We start from the raw sequence: 25,492 nt of genomic DNA, 5'->3' as shown, positions 1-25,492 counted from the left end.
GTGTGTCATATTCATTTCAATGGGTGTCATATTTTTTTCAATGGGTGTAATATTTATTTCAACGTGAGTCATATTTATTTCAACGTGTGTCATATTTATTTCAATGCGTGTCACATTCATTTCAATGGGTGTCATATTTATTTCAACGTGTGTCATATTTATTTCATTGCATGTCATATTCACTTCAACATGTGTCATATTCACTTCAATAGGTGTCATATTCATTTCAATGTGTGTCCTATTCATTTCAATGCATGTCTTATTCATTTAATTTCAGTGTATGTCATACTCATTTCAATACATGTCATACTAATTTCAATACAGGTTATACTCATTTCAATACGTATTATAGTCATCTCAGTGTATGCCTTACTCATTTCACTGCATGTTGTATTCACTTCAATATGTTACATTCACAAAGGTGTAATTTTGAGTTGAACAGCCTCCCATACTTTTGACCAAGCTGAGTGTATGGTCAAGTATGCTGCTCTGGTTGTGAAGTGGTTTAATTGCTCGCTCCCAACAAGGGAGAAGCCAGGGGAGCTGGCCTTGACTTCCTGCCTCCAATGCCTTTTTCAATTGTCCTTTCTCAATTTTATTTTGTTGCTTTTGTTTAACTGTTGAAAAATGGAACAAAAAAACATGAACTGTATGGGTTTGAAGCTTATGTAACTTGAGCAGAATTATTGACCCACACACCTTGGTAGCAGAGTGGGTTCTCGTGATACTTTTGCAACAACTTAATAAGTGAAGGTAGTCCTAGGTTTGGGGGCCCTTGACATATAGCGCAATTTTGTTGTGCCCTCTCTCCAAACGGTCACACTTTTTAACAGTACAGAATTTTTAAAACAAGCTTCTTTATTGAAATTTGTCCTAGTCTTTAAGCTGCCTTTTTAAATTCCTTTCATTTGAATTTTGGGTTGGATTGCTGTGGAGTTACGACAACTCGCTTACAATTTGCTTTGTACATTACAATGTGATTGCCAGTTAGTGTGCAAAGGTTTGGTTTGTGCATATCCAATCTTGCATGATATGACTCCAAAGGTATGGCTATCCTTCCTCCCCATTCGTTACACTTTGGAATTTTTTTAATGGAATCCATTAATTGAAATGTGCGCTAGTGATTGGGCTACCTTTTTTTTTATTTCTTTTGTTTTTATTTTGGGTTGGGTTGCTGTTGGGTGAGGTCCTCTCCCTGATATGCAGATGTTAACCCCCACGAAGAGTGTCCTATACCACCTTTGACCTCTTGCAAGTTGGGGCAAAGTTTCACATGGGTGATTTTTGTCTAGCCTTGATACTGCATTTTAATAGGCCTTTATTAAGGTTGCCAAGCATTGGTGGCTGTAGGTAGCACGTGGAACTCCTGGCTTGTATGCACCTTGTGTATCCATCCCCCTCTTACTCGTCTGCCCTGTATCATGTAAAGGACCCCTTTTTGAAGAAGGGGAATAACGTTATTCATTGGGTTGCCTCTGCTTTACATTCTGTAAACTCCACTTTTTTGTACTGCACAATGCTTAAACATACTCTACAAAACAATGCATTCCAATCTGTACGTGCATGTCCAGTCCTAGTTTTTGCTTTGCATTCTGGGGCTTGTAGTTCTGGCTTTATGATAGGAAAGGCTGACCTATAAGTGTTATAATGTAAAGAGAAAAACAGGCCTGGACGTAACATCAATGGTATCACTGACACAATTTTATAACCCGAGGGGGTAAAAAAATCACCCTCCTTTTGCGTTGAACTGCACTTTCTAACTGCAGTTCAGTAAGGGTGTTATTTTGGAGTGGTAATAGGGTACTGGTACAGTGGGTTGATGGGACTGGAACCTGAGGGGAGCAAAAAGCTGCCTTATATTTTGTCAGTGTTGAAATGCATTTTGGGGGATCCAGTCGGGGCAACTTCAAAAGAAGTGCCCTTCCTCTTTTTAAGCATTTACTAGGGCACAGTGCAGTTGTTAAGCATACTGACGAAGCCAAACACGGTGGAAAGGATCTTTTTTGATCCTGTATCTCACAAGCTGCCTCAGCTTTGCCCATTGCTTCCTATACCTTTAAGCCTTTCCCCTGATGGGTTGGCTCCAAAGGTGTGTTGTGGGCTCAGCCCAGTGTATTACAATTATCCCATCTCTCTTGTGAATGAGGTGTGAAAGTTAAGAACATAAGACTTCCTACGGCAGCTGGTGTGGGTTCTGAAAAAAGGGCCTCTAGCATGAACAAGATGACACATTCCCACAGTAGCAACTCCAGAAGAAAAAAACAGGCAGCGTTGTCTAGCAGACAGAAATAGGTCACAACCTGGATCCAACAGCACCTTAACATTAAAAGTAGCATGCCAGATAAACACTCTGTCCCAGAGTCAACTAAGTAATGCTTTCATTTTAGGTAAAGTCCATTAAAAATATACACTCTGACATTCTTAATCCCTATCTGCCTAGCAGATACCGAATAATCAAATTATAATGGCCATAACAATAAGACCATCTAATCTAGTGACCATTTAGACATTAGATTCAATTTAAGATTTGCGGCTATTACAAACCCCAAATGAGCAACAAGCACAAAAAAGCAAATTCTCTACTCAATAACAGCGCCCAGTTACCTCAGGGTTAGGTGCGCGATACAAATAATAAACAAATACAAAAATAACAATGTAATCTGTCAGACATTCAATACAAGTTTAACAATGGTAAAACATCACATACCCCATCTAATGAACCCTCTATACCTGTAACATTACTCTATATTAGACATCTTCTACAATAAATTGTTTAGCTATGCCAGGATGCCTGAAAACTAACACATATGTAAATGCCCATTCGAAAGCCACATAACTCCTCTCAGCTATGTCATGCTGCAGGATGAGTGATGCAACTGGGGATAACCCTGGGTGACAGATGCCACCACCCGCTCTTTGATGTACATCCCAGTATGGAGATACACAGAGGACTTCCTAAGCACCACAGTCTATCATCAGCCTCAGTATGAACCCTGATTCCAGGAACCTAAAATTGTGAGCTATGCCAGATTTAGAATCCCTCAGGAATACCAAGGCCCAAAGTTTATAAGGTACCTGTAGAGATGTTTGTCTCACCGAGGTAAATGGACTTCAGTCTCTTGTAATTATGTTGCTCATATAATGGACGCTAATCCAAATCATTACATATCTCCCTCTGTTAGGATAATCAAAAAAAACATAAACTTCCAAATCACAACAACCTAAAAGTAAATAACCTCGCACATCTCCCTTCAAACAAAGCACAACATAAATGCACTCCCAAAAACCAAACCCCCTCTTAACTGCGGGCCCTGCAGTAAAACCACACCTAGAGACCAGCTCCAACCTTTTTCATCAAAAGAAAACCATCACCATTTCTACCATCCCTCTCTACCATATATTCATAACAACCTCCAGTCTCCACAATAGACAGCGCAAAAGATAACCCTCTTTCTCGCACTCCTCACACGATAGGGCTGAAGAGATCCCTATAACACCAGAACATGAAAGCAGACTACCAACAGCGTCCGACAGTCACCCTGTGTCTAGAAAACTCACCCTAAGGCCTCCGGGAAGTTTATCCTGTAACAACCTGAACTTAAATGAATTTCCAAAATTCAACAATTCCATAAACTTAGGCCGGAGTTCTCAACTCCCAAAAAACACCAAAACTGGTAACACAAACATTCCACAATCCAATAGGTAACGGACGGAGTTCCCAACTCCCCAAACACCTGAACTGGTATCATTAATAGAAACACCCTAGTTTTCTTAATATTCAGGAACAACATTTCATCCTAGGATTGTTCACCCCAAAAAATCATTTCAATTTCCATATACTGAACCCTGTGACCCTCTGCAAATCACAACTTGCATTTCACAAATCGCGACTGACACCTCCCATGTTTACATTGTGCTCAGGATCATCATTCGACCTTACCTATCACACCATACTACCTAGAAAGTCGCATGCCCTCTCATAAAGTAAACAATTACTCACAGGTGAACATAACTTAATATAGAAATGAACTTATGTGCATAGCTCTCTCCAATAAGTCCATTAATTGCTTGATGACCTGAAAGCAAAAATTGTATTTATAATTTTGCACGGCATCACCCTTATGGTCCCAAATTGTCCAGCAACCTGAATACAAGGAAATGTTAAGCATGTAAAGTCATTATAAAAAACATTCGCTGGTTGTAAGATTACAAGTTGCTTCCACCCCTAAGACAAATTTCACTCCAGCAACACTCATAAGCCATGCACTCCTACTCATCAACTCAAAAAAACACTCACCCCAACAGCTTTACATCACCTCTATTAAATGCTCCTAATATTCTCTATTATAATATGACAATTCTCGGATCAGCTTCATAAGCTCTGAGTCAAGCTTCTCTAACACAAACTTTGAAGTATCCGTAGTTTCTCCCATATCACATCTCCTCCAAATGAGAGTCCAGCTGTTGCAGAGTGCAACTCCTCTGTCACGATAAACCCAGCAACCTATGGTGCATTCAGGCTTTCTGCTTCCTTGAGCATCCCCAACCTCTAATTGTGAAGAATCCAGCTCCTCCTGATAATGTGATCGCGACTGGGAGACATCCCCTAGCTGGATTTCAACACTATTCAAATCAGCATGTCTCATTACAGGATTTAATTACCTCCTCTCCACACACCAACCTTATCCTCTTGCCATACTGTGAAACATCCTGTCTCTGCATTCTGTTGCCTGCTATGTCATCTTTACATCCGCAGCCAATCTCTCTGCATTCTGCTTGAACGCTACTGTCCTCCGACCAATGCGAAACTGCCCAGCCAGCACCTTTCCGCTTTCCCAGTAAGACGTTTCCTAGTTTGGAAAAGAGAACCTTATCGACGGTCTCTGTACGTTCCACAGATGACCCGCCTTCCGAAGTAAATCGAACCTTGTCATTATTCAAATATGGCTTCTTGACTGATGACATTCCTCCAGACGTCATCACTGGCCTTTGAATCTCCAGCTGATCAGAGCTCTTCCACTGCACACACCAACTGCCACCAGTTCCACGTACACACCCTGTGTACTAATAAAACATTTGTTGCCTTTACATTAGCCCGATCTGGCTACCGATATGCTTTCACCTCACGTACACGCCTTGTGTACTATCATTAATGCTCTAGTCCAATTACAGGTCGACACTGCCTGAGTAATCCTGAATGGATTAACACGTATGCGCCATGCGTACTGATAGGAGTACCCTCCTACCCTTCTGACAACTTGTCCCATTAATACCAGGACCCAGTTTGTGGTACTCAAACGCTCCTCACTGTGGGCACTTCGTTATGGCTGGCAGTAACCGTCCCCTCGACTGTTATACGCTCTCACCTGGGGCCCCGTTGGGGGCGGCTGGTGGATGTCTCTGCCCCAGTATTCCTCTGTGCCCGGCTTGTGGAATCTCAGCACAGCAGCCAAACTGCAACTGGTTTATTGGAGCTGCACCTCTTCTACTTGCGCTCGGTTGCTGCTGCCTACTGTCTCAGAAAGACTTCACTTTCCATACAGATTCGGTTGCCGGCAATCTCCGTCCTCTGTACTCCCAATACACATTGTTAAGATGGATTTCTGAACTCTGTCCTGGAGGCGCAGAGGTTCAGAAGGCCAAGCTAGTTTCTTGGAACAGGATAACCTCTGGAAAAGCCAGACCAATCAAGGTAGCGATCGCGGCGGTCAAGACTACGTCTCAAGAGGGGTGAGGGTGACTGAAAGCCCGTAATGAGCACACAAAGCAAGGACACTTACAAATTACTCCAAGCAGGTGTTATATTAAAAATATAGACACATTTATTACAAGGCCTTTGTAATATTGACCATAGCAAAGAATCACGATAAAATTCAAGTAAACCAATACATCACAATCAAATACAGAATATATACAATTACCGAAGGGTCTAAAGAGTTAGAAGCACGAAATATGCAGACCACCTAGATGGGGAGGAAAACAGGCAGTGCAAGTAATCATTTAGACCCAGTTCACCTTCAGAGGCCACCTAACTAAAAGGAAGTCCAAGCCCTACGAAGAGTGGAGCCTTGTGCTCAAAAGTACCTGCACACGTTGGTGCCGATGGGCCAAGGGGAGTCTTTTCAAGGAAGTCAGGCAGTTCAGAGCGGTGAACAAAGGAGGGCGAACAAATCTCTGCCACTCAAGCACGGCCTCCACTTGCGGGCAGAAGCAGAGCGTGAGTGCAAAAAAGGTGTGCTGTTTAACACAGCGAGGAAAAGCTACGGGCTACTGCAGGAGGGCGACCAGTTCCTAGCGTTGCTACTCACCGGTCCCCGATGCAGGCAGACCCAGGCTTCTCCGCGTCAGTTTCAGTGCTGGCAGGTTCAAATACGAGCAGGGGACGTCTCGGCGTCGTGTAGATTCCGCAGCAGCAGAAGTTAGAGTTGAGGATGTCCCAAACACAGTGAACCCGCACAGTTTGTTACCACAGCAGGGCAGCGAAGCGGCCGTGTGTATTTCAGCCCTCGGTACACTTCTCACTTCAGACCTGGAAATGCAAAGTGTACGAATCGTGTGAGAGTGCTAAGGACTCGGAATACAACACAACCTGACGGCGGTAACAGAGCAAGAGTCCTAGGTAAGCTGGTCAGTCCACTGGATGGCCCAGAGACGCTTCCGAAGGCTTACCTGCAGGAGATGATGAAGATGCCGAGAATAGTTGTTCCCACTATTCCAAAGGGTCAAAGTACCAGTACAGGCCTTCTCGTTCGATCAGAGGCAGAATTGTTTCACAGAGCGACAGCAGTGCAGAGGAGCAGTCCTTCAGCGGGTCACCAGAGATTCCTCGGTCCAGCCTCATAGTTGCAGGATACCTGGCTCCTGTATCCGTCGTTTGTGAGAACTCAGGAGAACGACTTGGGAGTGGTGTTTCCAGCCTCCTCTTATTCAGAGTTCCCTTCGTGCCAAAACGGAGGGGACCCAATGGGAGATCTGCTCACAAAACACTCACACCATACGTGGACCTATCACGGACCATGGTGGTCCCAGGCATTCACGACACACTAGACTCTCTGGCACCCAGAATGTGTATTGGGACCAGACATCCCAGCTCACATCCTGGAGGCGCACAAAAGGCCTGTAGAAGCCCGCGAAAGCATCTGTGTTCCGCGGGAAAGTACATGCCCAAATAAGGAAGGCTCCGGGTCGGCTCGACCTGGGGAAGGTAAAGGGGGCAAGACGGTCAGCGGGCAGGACAAAGAGCCTCGTGGTCTAGCCATTTTGGGAGCCAGGCCACCATTTTGGGCTAAGCGCGAAAAACGCGCTTAAACAGCCAAAAGGAGCTCAAAACACAAAGAAACAATCGCTGCCACCTGTCCCGTCCGTGATTCACTTGCACCGTTCGTTAACAATCCAAAGAGAGTGTCTAGGGCCTGTAGAGTGACTAGAGACCCAAGAGAGCGGTAACTTAGCTTACAGTGCCCTCTTGTGTCATGTTGCGCGAAAGCTGCAACATGATAAAAGAACTACGGAAAACAACGTTTCCCGGTACTGACTGTCTTAAGGGCATGTCAGTTTCCCCGTAAGAATGGAGCGAAAGCCCAGAGGAGTGCGGCAGAAGGTTGCACTTCTCTGGCAAAGTCTAGATCATGGTGAAAACAACAGCAAAAAGTTTAGGGATTGCCACATAGAAGGAAAATTACCCACAATAAAGAAATCTTTCCTAACACTCGCCCCTCCCAGACTATGGACAGGGGGAACTAATCCACCCCTGGATGAGTCTCTTGTTCAGGTCGGTTAAACATTCTGGACAACCCATCAGCATTGCTATGTTGGACACCTTGCTTATGCTCAATAGTGAAGTCAAAGCCCTGTAGACTTATGGACCACTTTGGATTCTCTCCCTTCATGTTCATCAGCCACTTTAAGGGCTTATGGTCAGTTTGCACAGTGAAGTGGGTCCCATAGAGGTAGGGCCTCAGCTTCCGTAGGGCCCACACAACAGAGAAACATTCTTTCTCCACTGTGGACCATCTAAGCTCTCTATCCTTAAGCTGGCGACTAATAAAACCAATAGGGTGTTCCTTACCCTTCTCATCTACTTGCGATAGTGCAGTTCCTATCCCAGTGTCAGAGGCGTCCGTCTGCACAATAAAAAGGTCTTTGATAATCAGGGGCCCTGAGGACAGGGGCCTGGCACAAGGAGTCTTTTAAGCCGTTGAAGGCCTTCTCACACTCGTCGGTCCAAGTTACCTTCTTGGGTTTCTTCGGAGTGGTGAGGGCAGTCAGAGGGGCAGCTATGGTGCCATAGTCTGCCATGAAGTTGCGGTAACACCCCGTCAGTCCTAAGAAGGCTCTCACTTGGGTCTGTGTAATGGGGGTAGGCCAGTCTTGTACTGCTTGTACTTTACTGGGAAGAGGCTGTATCCTCCCTCCACCTATTTCATGTCCAAGGTAAACCACTGAGCCTTGTCCAATCGGGCATTTACTAGCCTTTATGGTCAAGTGTGCTTTCTGAAGAGCCTGTAGCACAATCCCGAGGTGTTTCACATGGTCTTCCCAGGTGGCACTGAAAACTGCTATATCATCCAGATATGCAAGACAGAATGCATCCAACCCATTCACCACATGATTCACAAGCCTCTGGAAAGTGGCAGGTGCATTCTTCAACCCGAACGGCATTACCCTGAATTGGTAAAGACCATCTGGAGTGGAAAACGCTGTCTTCTCCTTGGCATGTTCTGCTAAGGCTATTTGCCAATAGCCCGCAGTGAGGTCAAACGTGCTGAGGTACTTGGAGGCACCCAAGGTATCCACCAGCTCATCTGTTCGAGGCAAGGGGTGTGCATCTGTCTTGGTGACAGCATTCAGAGCTCTGTAATCCCCACAGAACCTCAATTCAGAAGTGCCTGCCTTTGGAACCAAAACCACAGGGCTGGAGCAAGGGCTACTAGAGGGTTCAATCACCCCAAGGTCTAAGATCTTGTTGACCTCGGTCTTAATGTAAGACCATACTTTGTCTGACATCCTGTATCCCCTACTTTTGGTAGGTACACTCTCTCCTGTGTCTATGTTATGTTTGCACCAAGGTGTCAAACCAGGCGACTGTGAAAACAGGGGGGAAAACTGCCTAAGCAAACTTTTCACCTCAGCCTGCTGATCAGAAGTCAGGTGAGGGGCCACTCGGACACCCTCAAAGGAGTTATCTGAAGGACCGCTTTGGAACAGGTCGGGGAGAGGTTCAGACTCCTCTTCCTCAACATCTGAAGCCAGTAGCAGTGCTGCGATCTCGACTCTTGGGACGAAAGCCTTCAGCCTATTTACGTGGAACACTTTTGGAGCCTGTCCAGGCCTTCCAAGGTCCACTAAATAGTTAACCTCACCCAGGGACTCCACCACTGTGTAAGGGCCTGACCATTTGTCCTGTAAAGCTCGAGGCCTTATGGGATTCATGATCAGGACTTTCTGACCAGGTGTAAAATTGATGAGGGAAGCTTTCTAGTCGTACCAATGTTTCACCAGCGCTTGTCCTGCGTTCAATTTATCACTAGCCAGCCCCATCAGAAGTACCATCCGTTTTCTGAGCCCCAGCACATAATCTACTATGTTGGTAGTAACAGGGGGAGTGGGCATCTCCCACTCTCTTTGACTATGGCTAAGGGTCCCCGTATAGGATGACCAAACAGAAGTTTGAAGGGGCTGAAGCCAACACACTCCTGTGATACCTCTCGGTAGGCAAACAGTAAGCATGGTAAAAGAAGATCCCATTTTCTTCTCTGAGGTTCTTCCAGAGCCCCAATCATGCTCTTTAACGTTCTGTTGAAACGTTCCACCAGACCATTGGTCTGAGGGTGGTATGCAGAAGAGATCCTGTAGGTGACCCCACATTCTTTCCACATAGCCTGCATATACTTTGACATAAAGTTGCTGCCTCTGTCAGACACAACTTCTTTGGGGAAGCCAACCCTAGTAAAGATGCCAAGTAACGCTTTTGCAACTGTCTTGGCAGTTACAGTTTTCAATGGGATGGCCTCAGGATATCTGGTAGCATAGTCGACTAGCACCAAGATAAACCTATTGCCTAAGAATGTATGCTGGTCAAGAGGACCAACAATGTCGATCCCTACCCTTTCTAATGGTATTCCCACAACTGGGAGTGGTACCAATGGAGCTTGGATTGTTGAGCCACTCTTACCAGATAACTGGCAGGAGGCACAACTCCTGCAGTGACTTTCTACTTGCACCCCCATCTTGGGCCAGTAGAAGTGCATGGATAATCTTTGCTTGGTCCTCTTAATACCAAGGTGACCAGCAAGGGGCACTTCATGCGCCAGCTACAGGAGGAAGGGTCTTACAGCAAGGGGAACCACCAACCTCCTATGGTCTCCTTCTGTAGACTCTGTGGGCTCACTATACAGGAGTCCAACTTCCCAATAAATCTGATGCATCCCAGGAGGTTCACCCTCAAGCTGGGAGCAGGCCTGTCCCTTAGGCCTTCCAGAGATGGGCACTCACGTTGGCCTCTACTGAATTCTTCCCGGTCAGGACCACATTCTACTAACAAGTCTTTTAGTTCAGGATGGTCGTTGGGGTCAAATACTTCAGGCCTCGCCACCTCCTCATCAGGCCCGGCCGATTGATCAACTTCCTCCACCGCAGTGGTAGGTGAGTTTGGGGGAATATTCTCTTTCCCTCATTTTGGTTTTCTTACTCCTTTCGCCTTGGGTTTCCTCTTTGGCTGGGGCAGCGCATTGGTCTTGGCCAATGCTGCCTGTGTTTGAGACCGTGTGCAGGGTCTGTCAGCAGTGTCTCCCACGAGCCCTAAAGCTCTGAGATCGTTGCCTAACAAGACCTTTCCTGGGACGTTTCTCTGAATGCTCACTGGAATCCTGACTGCTGTACCATTTAAAGTAAGATTTACAGGTATTACTGGAAACATGCGAGGTGGGCCGTCAGCCAACTTAGTGGGCATCAGAGTAGCTCTGGCAACTTCCTCTGAGTCTACCAAGGTAGAATCCACTACAGTTCAACTGCACCCACTATCCCTAAGATCTGGAGTATCTACTCCATTGATCAACACACTGTCTTTAAAGTAGTGCTTGGTATTATCTGGAATCCTAGCATAGGCCTCTACGACTTTAAGCTCCCAGGAACCCAGGGAAACTAAAACTACCTCAGCTTCTATCCCACTGGGGAAGGAGTCTGAGGAGAAGGATGTTCCTGTAATCTCTTCTTCCTCATAGGAGGAGAAGGCCAGATTAGCGGAGTGGACCCCCAAAGGTTTAACCTTACCCCGGGGATCCCCCTTCACGTGGTCAGTTGCTCCACAAGCAAAACAAGATCCATTGGGTCTGTTTACATAGGGAGGCTTATTGTAACCAGAGTTCTGTTTCGGAGGCTGAATTCCACTACCCTGTGAGTTCTCTTGTGTCTTACCCTTATTTTTCTTTTTGTGTCCCTTTTGAGAAGAAGATTTATCAGATTCTCCACCCTCCTTATCTTTGGACTTTTTCCCTTCCTCCTGCTTACCAGGATGAGTTTTGTCCTTATGGGACGCCCGATGTGACACCCATAAGTCTACTGCAATGGCCAGCTTCTTAGGATCTATCTCCTTTGAATCGGCCAAATGCTGCTTAAGCTTCGGGGAAGAAGATGCAAAAATGTGTTCCAGCATGACAAGACTTATCATGCCTTCAAAGGTAGAAACCTTATAACCTTCGACCCAGCCAGTTAAGTTTTTTAAGGATTCGGTTACATAAGATACCCAAGTACCACCTTCTTTTTTCTTATACTCTCTGAATCGTTTTAAATATTGGGCAGGAGTCTTTCCAAACTTTAAAATGAGAGTTTGCTTCAACATTGCAAAATCCGCTCGCTCAGCCTTCGACATTTCCATAATGGCACTACATCCAGAATGGGGCTGTCTGCTGAGTAACCAGGCAATCTTATCAGCATTGTCAATGCCTTGAAACACTTGTGTATAGGCGCGTTACAAATGTCATATCATATCATAACTTGTTGAACTTCACATGCATACTGAAACGTATTCAGCCAGTCCATAATGTCATTCTTTTCCTCATACACACTGAGCAGATCTTTTGGAAACCGTGGATGAGAGGAGGCCCCAGACCCATGTCCAGGACCCTTGGATCCATTTGCAACCTGAAGCTTGGTCAGTTCCAACTGGTGATCCCTGTTTTTCTGCCTGTTCGATTTTTAGCTTGGCCATACTGAAATCAAGCTCCTTCTGCCTAAACAGCAGCTCTTGCTTCTTGAATTCAAGCATGGCCTCCCCATCGACACTGGCAGAGGAAACATTAGACATCTCATCCTCCCTGTCCTCGTGGTCACGGTGGACCAGTGCAGTGGCAGAACCATCGGTTCTACCAGCGAGAGCAGCCCCACCTCCTTCTGCACTGTCCACAGAAGTTATAGCGTCAAGCTGCGCTTCTTGCCACGCCACGATTCATGGATCATGTCCAACTTGGTGCCTTGAGAGGACACCTCTCTCCGCACACCGCTTTTTCAATGTTTCGGATTTAGAAGCATTTAAAGTTAACAAGGTATTTGTTTCCATACTGTTAGATAGGACTATGGCCTTTTAAAAGTTATACTACGACAATTGACTACGTGTCCTGGAAGAATAACTTGAAATGCCTTTGCTTGTGCGTAACACTGGATACCTTCAGTCGTATCCCACCCCTGCCACCAATTTGTTAAGATGGATTTCTGAACTCTGTCCTGGAGGCGCAGAGGTTCAGAAGGCCAGCCTAGTTTCCTGGAACAGGGTAACCTCTGGACAAGCCAGACCAAACAAGGTAGCGATCGCGGCGGTCAAGACTAGGTCTCAAAAGGGGTGAGGGTGACTGAAAGCCCACAACGAGCACACAAAGCAAGGACAATTACAAATTACTCCAAGCAGTTGTTATATTAAAAATATAGACACATTTATTACAAGGCCTTTGTAATATTGACCATAGCAAAGAATCACGATAAAACTCAAGTAAACCAACACATCACAATCAAATACAACATATATACAATTACGGAAGGGTCTTAAGAGTTAGAAGCACGAAATATGCAGACCACTTAGATGGGGAGGAAAACAGGCAATGCAAGTAATCGTTTAGACCCAGTTCACCTTCAGAGGCCACCTAACTAAAAGGAAGTCCGAGCCCTACGAAGAGTGGAGCCTTGTGCTCAAAAGTACCTGCTCACGCTGGTGCCGATGGGCCAAGGGGAGTCTCTTCAAGGAAGTCAGGCAGTTCAGAGCGGTGAACAAAGGAGGGCGAACAAATCTCCGCCACTCAAGCGCGGCCTCCACTTGCGGGCAGAAGCAGAGCGCGAGTGCGAAAAAGGTGTGCTGTTTAACACAGCGAGGAAAAGCTAAGGGCTACTGCAGGAGGGCGACCAGTTCCTAGCGTTGCTACTCACCGGTCCCCGATGCAGGCAGACCCAGGCTTCGCCACGTCAGTTTCAGTGCTGGCAGGTTCAAATACGAGCAGGGGACGTCTCAGAGTCGTGTAGACTCTGCGGCAGCAGAAGTTAGAGTTGAGGATGTCCCAAATGCAGTGAACCCGCACAGTTTGTTACCACAGCAGGGCAACGAAGCGGCCGTGTGTATTTCAGCCCAAGGTACACTTCTCACTTCAGACCTGGGAATGCAAAGTGTATGAATCGTGTGAGAGTGCTAAGGACTCGGAATACAACACAACCTGACGGCGGTAACAGAACAAGACTCCTGGGTAAGCTGGTCAGTCCACTGGATGGCCCAGAGACGCTTCCGAAGGCTTACGTGCAGGAGATGATGAAGATGCCGAGAATAGTTGTTCCCACTATTCCAAAGGGTCGAAGTACCAGTACAGAACTTCTCGTTCGATCAGAGGCAGAATGGTTTCACAGAGCGACAGCAATGCAGAGGAGCAGTCCTTCAGCGGGTCACCAGCGATTCCTCGGTTCAGCCTCGTAGTTGCAGGATACTTGGCTCCTGTATCCGTCATTCGTGAGAACTCAGGAGATCGACATGGTAGTGGTGTTTCCAGCCTCCTCTTATCCAGTGTTCCCTTCGCGCCAAACCGGAGGGGACCCAATGGGAGATCTGCTCACAAAACACTCACACCATACGTGGACCTATCACGGACCACGGTGGTCCCAGGCATTCACGACACACTAGACTCTCTGGCACCCAGGATGTGTATTGGGACCAGACATCCCAGCCCACATCCTGGAGGCGCACACAAGGCCTGTAGAAGCCCGCAAAAGCATCTGTGTTTCACGGGAAAGTACATGCCCAAATAAGGAAGGCCCCGGGCCGGATAAACCGGGGGAAGGTAAAGGGGGCAAGACCGTCAGCAGGCAGGACAAAGAGCCTCGTGGTCTGGCCATTTTGGGAGCCAGGCCACCATTTTGGGCTAAGCGCGAGAAACACGCTTAAACAGCCAAAAGGAGCTCAAAACACAAAGAAACGATCGCTGCCACCAGTCCTGTCCGTGATTCACTTGCACCGTTCGTTAACAATCCAAAGAGAGTGTCTAGGGCCTGTAGAGTGACTAGAGACCCAAGAGAGCAGTAACTTAGCTTACAGTGCCCTCTTGTGTCATGTTTCGCGAAAGCTGCAACATGATAAAAGAACTACGGAAAACAATGTTTCCCGGTACTGACTGTCTTAAGGGCATGTCAGTTTCCCCTTAAGAATGGAGCGAAAGCCTAGACGAGTGCGGCCGAAGGCTGCACTTCTCTGGCAAAGTCTAGATCATGGTGAAAACAACAGCAAAAAATGTAGGGGTTGCCACATGGAAGGAAAATTACCCACAATAAAGAAATCTTTCCTAACACGCATCACTGTAGCTGACGAATAAACATCCTCGTCGCCAATGTAGAGATGTTTATCACACGGAGGTAAATGGACTTCAGTCTCTTGTAATTAAAGCACTTTTATTAATTTCAGTGCAGATGTAAAATTTGGTTACATTTCAAGATTGAGATACAAACATCCACCAACCCTCCTGGTCATCACAACATTAACCGTCCTCCCTTGGAACCTCTCCGCACACCACATTCCACATGACCAGAACGTTCCCTACCTCATGACATCACACTTCAACAACCTGAATTGTGTTGCTCATATAAAGGACGGTAATCCAAATCATTACAGTACCCTCACTCTAAGGGAGAGGGAAGGAGGGTACTGTTCAACCAGCTGCTTAGATATTATGTTAAGGGGGACACATACCTGCGGTCATCTGGGAAGTCTCAAACAGTGCTACCTTGGTATATGGGATGAGGTAAGGGGAGACCTATAGCTATGTTGAGTTGCCAAGGGAATGCAACAACAAGGCCCCGGAACCAATAGGACCGTACAAGTAGGGGGACCCACTTGTCTGTTCATTTGAACACCTGGTTTTATTCGCAGCACAGATATTCACAGTCAAAATCCCATCTCGATGAAGCAAACACTAATTTACCATTGCTAATCGGAAGTGAGAGCCTCAAGAAAATGGGTTCGGGCACTGATCCCATGAATCCAAGATGGTGGTCTTGCACTTTGATGCTGTGAACCATGGAACGTGGACCCACGTTGTAGCACACACCGCAAGTGGAGTCCGCTGGGGGTTTCATAGTCCTTCAGTGAGTGACCCAACCAGAAAACTTACAGGCAACAAGAACCCAGCTGCAAATATTTACACAATCTGGATGTCAACAGGCAAACCCACTGGGCTACAAAAGAAATATGGTTTGTGAGAAGTGTGAGAGATAGAAGTCGGAGACAGAGAGCAAGGAGGTTAGAGAAGGTAAGGAAGTGGCAAAGAGAAAGCGGTAGGAGGTGAGGAGAATAAAGGAGGCATTGGGAGGGAGGAGACGGCAATGTTTAATGGGTGTAGAAAGCAGGTGAGAGGTGAAGAATGGGGTTGTAAGGAGGAGGATAAGGGAACAGCTAGAGAAAAAGATGAGGTGAAGGAGAGTTAGAAGAGGTATAAGGAGTGATATGAAGGTGAGAGGAACTAGAAAAAAAGCGATGATGTGCACCACTGAGAAGGAGAAGGATTTGCAAAGGGTGAAAGGTGACAAAAGGAGAGGCAGTGAGCACAACAACAGAGGAGGAGTGCTGAGAGCGAAAACAGTCAAAAACAGAACAGGGGGTGAGAGTGGATGAAAGGAGATACAAGAAGCAGACTAGGAGAACATTCTGGGGGCGGTGGCAACCTCTTCAGAAAAAGAGAGGAGGACCACCAGTGATATTTTGGAGGGTTAAGGCATTGTTAAGAGAAGGACAGTCTATGGGTGAGGAGGGGATGAGAATAGCAATGTGATGCATGCATCAATGAGGAAAGGTAGAGAGAGGCATAAGAGAAGGAGGAGGGACCCACAACAAGGTGTGGTTGAAACCAAGTCCTTGTTGAAACGGTACCAGTTTCTGTGACCAGCACAAGAAGGTAAAACCTGACAACCACAAGGCCCATCCCAATCCTGTAGAAGGGTCTAACACCTGACCCACATTCAGACTGTCACAGTACCAAGAGTTGTGATAGATCCATGACAAATGTGGAACAAAATACTGACAACTTCGATGAAAGTGGAGCATCCAACTTCAAAAAACAAGAAAGAATTGGCGGGACAATTAAACTTCAAAAGGCTGTGAATGGTAGGTAGGTCGGTAGAATTCTTGTAGAGTGCATCAGATCACCTCACATGAGGAGGCATCAAGGCATTGGAAATAGATCTCTTTTACGGGCCACCAATAATCAAACTCTAGGGAACAGCCAGGGCTTCGAGCGTCTCCTGAAAATGTAGTGGTCAGAATCATCCCGAATAGTAAAGGGCAAAGAGTTCCAAAGATTCGAAGCCTGGACAGCAAAGGTGCACCCAGCCCATCTATGCCTCTTGAATTTAGGAGTAGTCAAGAGTTTATCTGAGGCAGCGCAAAGATGTCATCCAGGAACAATCAATGGCTTACCTTGACCGCCAGCTGGCAGAGACTTAGGCAGAGAGCAAAGATTGATGGACTACGGCCTTCAAGGAACGTTGATTTCTTTATTTTATTGATTTTCTAATCTGTTAGGCCAGTTCAGTCTAATTCCTTAGCATTTATGTTATTTAACGAACACCCATGGTACCGACACATCCCAAAAATAATCAAAGTCTGTTCTTTAAAAAACAAGATATTCCAGAAGACATCGTGTCATAGGACTTGTTATGAATGAATTGCCCATAAAAATTTGCAAATGTTAAAGAATATTGATCTTCTTTTATTGAAGAAAGAAGGTGCAGGTCGCAACAATACATCTCTAACTTTGAGTCACATTACAGGTCCTGTATCCGATAGATCACAAATGTTCCAGAGAAACACAAATGCACCCATGCGTAAAAGACTAAGGGGTAATTCATAGAATTCAGTGCAGAAGTAGCACACGTGGGCAGCACAGAGAGGGAGCGTGCGCTAGCCGTGTGTGCTAAACAGCATTCTGGCGCACCGCGTATTCATGGATTTTCCAAGCCATTTGCAGCTGTGGTGCAGCGAACATCCCGCAGCGCCAGTTATGCCCCCTAGTACACCCCTTGCGCAAGGAAAAGCCATAGAAATCCCCAATACAGCGCAAAGGGGTGCACTAACCCTGGACCAGTTTACAGGTCCCCTACACTGTAATCGTGTGAAAAACTACGCGTACCCCACTCGCAGCAGACAAAACACATGAAAATATACTCGTGCACCCCCTTCAATACACGTACCGCGCTCGTGACAGCCAAAAGGCGTGAAAATCTCCCTGCACACCCCCTTTAATACGTATACCCAGCTCGCAGCAGCCAAAAAGCATAAAAATCAACTCCCGCATCCCCTTAAATATGCGTACTCCGCCTGCGCCAGGCAAATTACATGGAAAAAGTCCCCCTGTGGTGTGGGCTGCCTACGGGTCATAGTCAGGTGTGAGGGGCTGCCTGTGGGTCATGCCCCGGGGTATATGGTGGTCTCCCATGGTGTGGGCTGCCTGCATGGCATGGTCAGGGGTGATGGGCTGTCTGCGGGTCATGGTCAGGGTGGATGGGCTGCCTGAGGGGCGTGCCCAGGGGTGTATAGTGGTCCCCCATGGTGTGAGCTGCCTGCAGAGCATGCTCACGGTGGATGGGCTGCCTGAGGGTCATTCCCAGGGGTGTATGGTGGTCCCCCGTGGTGTGGGCTGCCTGCAGGGTATGGTCAGGGGTGATGGGCTGCCTGTGGGTCATGGTCAGGGTGGATGGGCTGCCTGCGGGTCATGGTCAGGGACGATGGGCTGCCTGCGGGGCATGCCCAGGGGTGTATGGTGGTCCCCCGTTGTGTGGGCTGCCTGCAGGGCATGGTCAGGGTGGATGGGCTGCCTGTGAGTCAGGGTGGATGGGATGCCTGTGGGGCATGCCCAGGGGTGTATAGTGGTCCCCCGTGGTGTGGGCTGCCTGCAGGGCATGGTCAGGGTGGATGGGCTGCCTGCAGAGCATGCCCAGGGGTGTATGGTGGTCCCACGTGGTTTTGGCTGCCTGCAGGGCATGGTCAGGGGTGATGGGCTGCCTGCGGGTCATGGTCAGGGTGGATGGGCTGCCTGCGGGGCATACCCAGGGGTGTATGATGGTCCCCCAGGGTGTGGGCTGCCCTCAGGGCATGGTTAGGGTGGGTGGGCTGCCTGCGGGGCATGCCCAGGGGTGTATGGTGGTCCCCCGTGGTTTTGGCTGCCTGCAGGGCATGGTCAGGGGTGATGGGCTGCCTGCGGGTCATGATCAGGGTGGATGGGCTGCCTGCAGGGCATACCCAGGGGTGTATGGTGGCCCCCCATGGTGTGGGCTGCCTGCAGGGCATGGTTAGGGTGGATGGGCTGCCTGCGGGTCATGGTCAGGGTGGATGGGCTGCCTGCGGGCATGCCCAGGGGTGTATGGTGGTCCCCCGTGGTGTGGGCTGCCTGCAGGGCATGGTCAGGGTGGATGGGCTGCCTGCAGGGCATGCCCAGGGGTGTATGGTGGTCCCCCGTGGTGTGGGCTGCCTGCAGGGTATGGTCAGGGGTGATGGGCTGCCTGCGGGTCATGGTCAGGGTGGATGGGCTGCCTGCGGGTCATGGTCAGGGGCGATGGGCTGCCTGCGTGGCATGCCCAGGGGTGTATGGTGGTCCCCCGTTGTGTGGGTTGCCTGCAGGGCATGGTCAGGGTGGATGGGCTGCCTGTGAGTCAGGGTGGATGGGATGCCTGTGGCACATGCCCAGGGGTGTATAGTGGTCCCCCGAGGTGTGGGCTGCCTGCAGGGCATGGTCAGGGTGGATGGGCTGCCTGCAGGGCATGCCCAGGGGTGTATGGTGGTCCCCCGTGGTTTTGGCTGCCTGCAGGGCATGGTCAGGGGTGATGGGCTGCCTGCGGGTCATGGTCAGGGTGGATGGGCTGCCTGCGGGGCATACCCAGGGGTGTATGATGGTCCCCCATGGTGTGGGCTGCCCTCAGGGCATGGTTAGGGTGGATGGGCTGCCTGCGGGGCATGCCCAGGGGTGTATGGTGGTCCCCCATGGTTTTGGCTGCCTGCAGGGCATGGTCAGGGGTGATGGGCTGCCTGCGGGTCATGATCAGGGTGGATGGGCTGCCTGCGGGGCATACCCAGGGGTGTATGGTGGTCCTCCATGGTGTGGGCTGCCTGCAGGGCATGGTTAGGGTGGATGGGGTGCCTGCGGGTCATGGTCATGGTGGATGGGCTGCCTGCGGGGCATGCCCAGGGGTGTATGGTGGTCCCCCGTGGTGTGGTCTGCCCGCAGGGCATGGTCATGGTGGATGGGCTGCCTGCAGGGCATGCCCAGGGTGTATGGTGGTCCCCCGTGGTTTTGGCTGCCTGCAGGGCATGGTCAGGGGTGATGGGCTGCCTGCGGGTCATGGTCAGGGTGGATGGGCTGCCTGCGGGGCATAACCAGGGGTGTATGATGGTCCCCCATGGTGTGGGCTGCCCTCAGGGCATGGTTAGGGTGGATGGGCTGCCTGCGGGGCATGCCCAGCGGTGTATGGTGGTCCCCCGTGGTTTTGGCTGCCTGCAGGGCATGGTCAGGGGTGATGGGCTGCCTGCGGGTCATGGTCAGGGTGGATGGGCTGCCTGCGGGGCCTACCCAGGGGTGTATGGTGGTCCCCCATGGTGTGGGCTGCCTGCAGGGCATGGTTAGGGTGGATGGGCTGCCTGCGGGTCATGGTCAGGGTGGATGGGCTGCCTGTGGGGCATGCCCAGGGGTGTATGGTGGTCCTCCGTGGTGTGGGCTGCCTGCAGGGCAAGGTCAGGGGTGATGGGCTGCCTGCGGGTCCTGGTCAGGGTGGATGGGCTGCCTGCGGGTCATGGTCAGGATGGATGGGCTGCCTGCGGGGCATGCCCAGGGGTGTATGGTGGTCCCCGTTGTGTGGGTTGCCTGCAGGGCATGGTCAGGGTGGATGGGCTGCCTGCGGGTCATGGTCAGGTTGGATGGGCTGCCTGTGGGGCATGCCCAGGGGTGTATGGTGGTCCCCCGTGGTGTGGGCTGCCTGCAGGGCATGGTCAGGGTGGATGGGCTGCCTGCGGGACATGCCCAGGGATGTATGGGGGTCCCCCGTGGTGTGGGCTGCCTGCAGGGCATGGTCAGGGTGGATGGGCTGCCTGCAGGGCATGCCCAGGGGTGTATGGTGGTCCCCGTGGTTTTGGCTGCCTGCAGGGCATGGTCAGGGGTGATGGGCTGCCTGCGGGTCATGGTCAGGGGTGTATGGTGGTCCCCCATGGTGTGGGCTGCCTGCAGGACATGGTTAGGGTGGATGGGCTGCCTGCGGGTCATGGTCAGGGTGGATGGGCTGCCTGCGGGGCATGCCCAGGGGTGCATGGTGGTCCCTCGTGGTGTGGGCTGCCTGCAGGGCATGGTCAGGGTGGATGGGCTGCTTGTGAGGCATGCCCAGGGGTGTCTGTGGTCCCCCGTGGTGTGGACTGCCTGCAGGGCATGGTCACGGGTGATGGGCTGCCTGCGGGTCATGGTGAGGGGTGTAGTGGGGGGCCTGTGCTGTGGGCTGCCTGCAGGGTGTGAATGTGGCTCCACACCACACTGGTGTGCGAATCTGGGGGTACGCGAGTGAGCTGTCCACGCAATTTCGTTGGCATGAGCGGGGTACGTGTATTCCAGGGTACGCTCACTGGCGCCAGCAGGGTACGTGTATTTCGGGGTACGCGAGTGAGCTGTCCATGCGATTTTGCTGACGGGAGCTGGGTACGTGTATTCCGGGGTACGCGAGCGAGCGGGGCACATGTATTTCAGGTTACGCGAGTGAGCTGTCCACGCAATTTTGCTGGCGGGAGCGGGCTATGTATATTTCAGGGTACGAAAAGTGAGCTGTCCACGCGATCTCACTGGCGGGAGCGGGGTACGTGTATTCTGGGGTATGCAAGTGAGCTGTCCACGCGTTTTCCCTGGTGGGAGCGGGGTACGTGTATTCTGGGGTACGCAAGTGAGCTTTACACATGATTTCGCTGGCGGGAGGGGGGTTCGTGTATTCCGGGGTACGCGAGTGAGCTGCCCACACGATTTCGCTGGCGGGAGCGGGGTACGTGTATTTCGGGGTACGTGTGATTTCAGTGGCGGAAGTGTATTTCGGGGTACATGTGATTTCAGTGGCGGAAGTGGGGTAGGGGTGTAGTGGGGGGCCTGTGGTGTGGGCTGCCTGCAGGGTGTGAATGTGGCTCCACACCACACTGGTGTGCGAATCTGGGAGTACGCGAGTGAGCTGTCCACGCAATTTCGTTGGCATGAGCGGGGTACGTGTATTCCAGGGTACGCTCACTGGCACCAGCGGGGTACGTGTATTCCGGGGTACGCGAGTGAGCTTTACACATGATTTCGCTGGCGGGAGTGGGGTTCGTGTATTCCGGGGTACGCGAGTGAGCTGTCCACACGATTTCGCTGGCGGGAGCGGGGTACGTGTATTTCGGGGTACGTGTGATTTCAGTGGCGGAAGTGTATTTCGGGGTACATGTGATTTCAGTGGCGGAAGTGGGGTACGTGTATTCCGGGGGTACGCAAGTCAGCTTTACACGTGATTTTGCTGGCGGTAGCGGGTTGCGTGTATTCCGGGGTACGCGAGTGAGCTGTCCACGCAATTTCACTGGCTGGAGCAGGGTACGTGTATTTCGGGGTACACGAGTGAGCTTTACACGCAATTTCATTGGCAGGAGCGGGCTACGTGTATTCTGGGGTACACGAGTGAGCTTTACACGCGATTTCGCTGGCGGGAGTGGGGTACGTGTATTCCGGGGTGAGCTTTACATGTAAATTGGCAGTGTGCCCCTCCCGGGTGTGCCCTCCCCCCTCCTCATGCCCCACAGGCAGTCCACACCACAGGGGGCCACCCTACACCCCTGGGCATGCCCTGCAGACAGCTCATTCACCCTGGTCATGCCCTGCAGACAGCCCACACCACAGGCCCCCCCTACACCCCTGGTCATGCCTCGCAGGCAGCCCATCACCCCTGACCATGCCTTGCAGGCACCCCACACCACAGGGGGGACCCCTGCAAACCCTGACCATGTCCTGCAGGCAGACCACATGGCACCATGCACTTGTGAGCCTCAACACAAGACCCCCCCACACATGATGGGCACCTGCCAGCAGGCCCCGACACATGTCCCTCCACCCCACCCCATTGACGGCCACCTCCCAGCAGGCCCTAACTCATGTCCCCCCCACCAGTAACTGGCACCTGCCAGCAGGCCCGACTCATGTCCCCCCACCAGTGATGGGCACCTGCCAGCAGGCCCGGACACATGTCCCTCTACCCCACCCCCAATGACGGGCACCTGTCAGCAGGCCCCGGCTCATGTCCCCCCACCAGTGACAGGCACCTGCCAGCAGGCCCTGACTCATGTCCCCCCAAACACCACATCATAACAATACAGACCCATGGCCCTAATGTCAACCCAAATCCCACCCCCCCAACCCCCAGTTCAAACACCCAATGGTCCACTGCACCCACTCCCTAGTAAATTACCCATGCCATGAGAGTCTGAAAAGAACCAGCATGCCCATGAATAAATGTCCTACAGAGCCACACAGTGGCAACACAAGACTGAGCCAATGCTCATAGAGATGGGCACAAAATCAATCAGAGTAGGCCACACCAATAATGCAGATTTATGAAATGTATTAAAAAGAAAACCAAATGACAAAATGAAAACCACACATGCATATGAGGAAATAATTAATGCAATATGAAAAAGAAAGTAAGATCCAAGGAAAAATTAAAATCCAAGACATGAAAAATGAAAAGTGGTCCATCGCCAAAGTCCATACAAATTATTCCAAAATTGAAAAGCATAAAAAACCATTACTCCATGGGATAAAAAAAATGAAAGTATGTACATGTCCAAAATCACCATACTTCAGACAGGTATTTTCCCCCACAAAGCCCCACAAACATTCACTTTTTACGCAAATGATTTAATCAATCAGGCTGATTGACTGCCGTGCACCTACACATACACTGCACCCAATCACTTCTGAGCCCTGTTTGAATGTTCAACATGAGAATTGACTTGTGTCATGTCCAAGTGACCTACCATTGATGTATCCATGTGCCTCCTATCACTATATTTGAACACACTGGCGTTGTTGCAGCGGGTGACACATGTGTGTTTTGTCCCACTCTTTTACATGTTCTGTTTGATGATATGTGTTTGACATGGATGGGGGACAGGAGTGATTAACTCCCATCTGGGTGTCCTTGTCAGTGCTGGCATGGCTATGCTACGTGCTATCTGTGTGCTGGCATGTGTCATGTTTGTGGATGGCCCATGCCACTCACAGGCTAATGTGTGATTTTGGTGCTATGCACCATGCAGCACATGTTTTGCTTTTCCATTTTAGAGTCATCAGTGTCTGCTTTCAGGGTCCCCTTCCACTTAATTGCCACTCCATGCATGGCTGAGTGTGTGTTATGTGTGACATGTTTGTATTGGATGTGTACATTGTGATGCCTATGTGTGTCGGCTATGCTGTTCATGCGTGTCTTGATTACTTTTCTTTTCATTTTGTGCAGGTGATGAGGCACTAGATGCTGTGGCGGAGGAGGAGATGAAGCAGGGACAGGAGTACTCAGAGCCCCAACCAAGCACCACTACAGCACAAAAACCCATTAGTCCTACAGACCATCCTGTCCACGGGTGTCTTCGGGTACACCTCCGATGATCTCTATAGCTCAGGTGCTGAATCAGACATTGAGACAAATGTCCCGTCGCAGGTGAGTGTTTCTGACAGGGATGCTGTTCTGTCCAACGCACCTGCACTAGGGGTAGACCCGTCAATGGCTCATTTAGTGTTGGAATGTCCGCCTGTGGCGGTTACGGATGCAGGGTCACACTCCACAATATTTGCTCCTGATCTTGGGGCAGCAGACCAAAGGAGGAATGCAGTCCTGCAGCCTCAGGCAGTGCCAGCACAGCAAGGTGCACATCAACTTGAGGCCAACAGGTGTTGTGTCCGGCAACGTGATGGCCATGCGCCACCGGGCAATACTGTGTGGGAGAACTCCATTTATGCAATTGCAGTACAGCAGGGGGCATCATGTGAGATGATGGCTCAGGCCGTGGATAGGGTGGCCACTTCCATTCCCCCCCAAAAGGCAGGTGGAGCTCCAGCAGCAGGCAACAGAGTCCACGTGCTGTTCACACAGGGAGGACATGTTGGCCGCCAACAGGGACCGATGGGCTGAACTGGAGGCTCTGCGCACAGCCATATCTGCAGAGGCACAGGCCCACAGGGATGACCTGAGGGAAGAAAACAGCTCCCTCAGAGCTACTCTGGGTGCACATGAGGTGGCCCAGAGTACAAGGTCAGAACAGCAGCTGGAGCAGCCAACACACACAATCTCAGCTGAGCTCCAGGCAACCCATGAGGAGATCCGGGCATCACGTGAGGCCTTCCAGGCAGAAGTCTGTGATACCCGTGAGGTGCTGCATGGGGATCTCTGGACCATCATCCTGCAGAACCAAACCTTTCAAACCCGCATGCTTGCTGCCATGGAGGAGCATGCCAGGGCTTTGCGTGGTCTGCCTCCCATACCACGCACACCTTCTAATGTAGCACCAGAGGGTGCCGACAGCGACAGCAGTTCTCCCACTATCGGGTAGCCATGCAGGCCATGAGCCCATGGAGGGTATTTTATTTCTCAACATCCACGCATGTGGGTGTTGGGGTGCACCCTGTACCTCCTCCCTCCTGGGTGGTCCCCCCCGGTCGACCCATGGCCATTTTTGATTTTTTTCTTCTTTTTTGTCTATTGTGCATTCATGTTATAGTGTGTTGCTTTGTGTGGCACCCGTAGGCATCCACTGTGTGTTCCAGCTGGGCCCATGCAGGCTTGTCTTGTGTTTGAAGTTTGGGGTCCAGACACATATGCCCCTCCTGCTTTCCCTTTCCATGGGCTGGCAAGGGTGGCACTATGTGACAGTAACTTACACAGAGGCATTGGTCTTCCATCAGTTGTGTATACACAGTGTGGCCAGTCTGTAGTCCAAACTGTG

The sequence above is a fragment of the Ambystoma mexicanum genome, chromosome 2q (assembly GCF_040938575.1).
Source record: "Ambystoma mexicanum isolate Mex_15411 chromosome 2q, UKY_AmexF1_1, whole genome shotgun sequence".
NCBI lineage: Eukaryota > Metazoa > Chordata > Amphibia > Caudata > Ambystomatidae > Ambystoma > Ambystoma mexicanum.
This window is presented reverse-complemented; position numbering follows the sequence as displayed.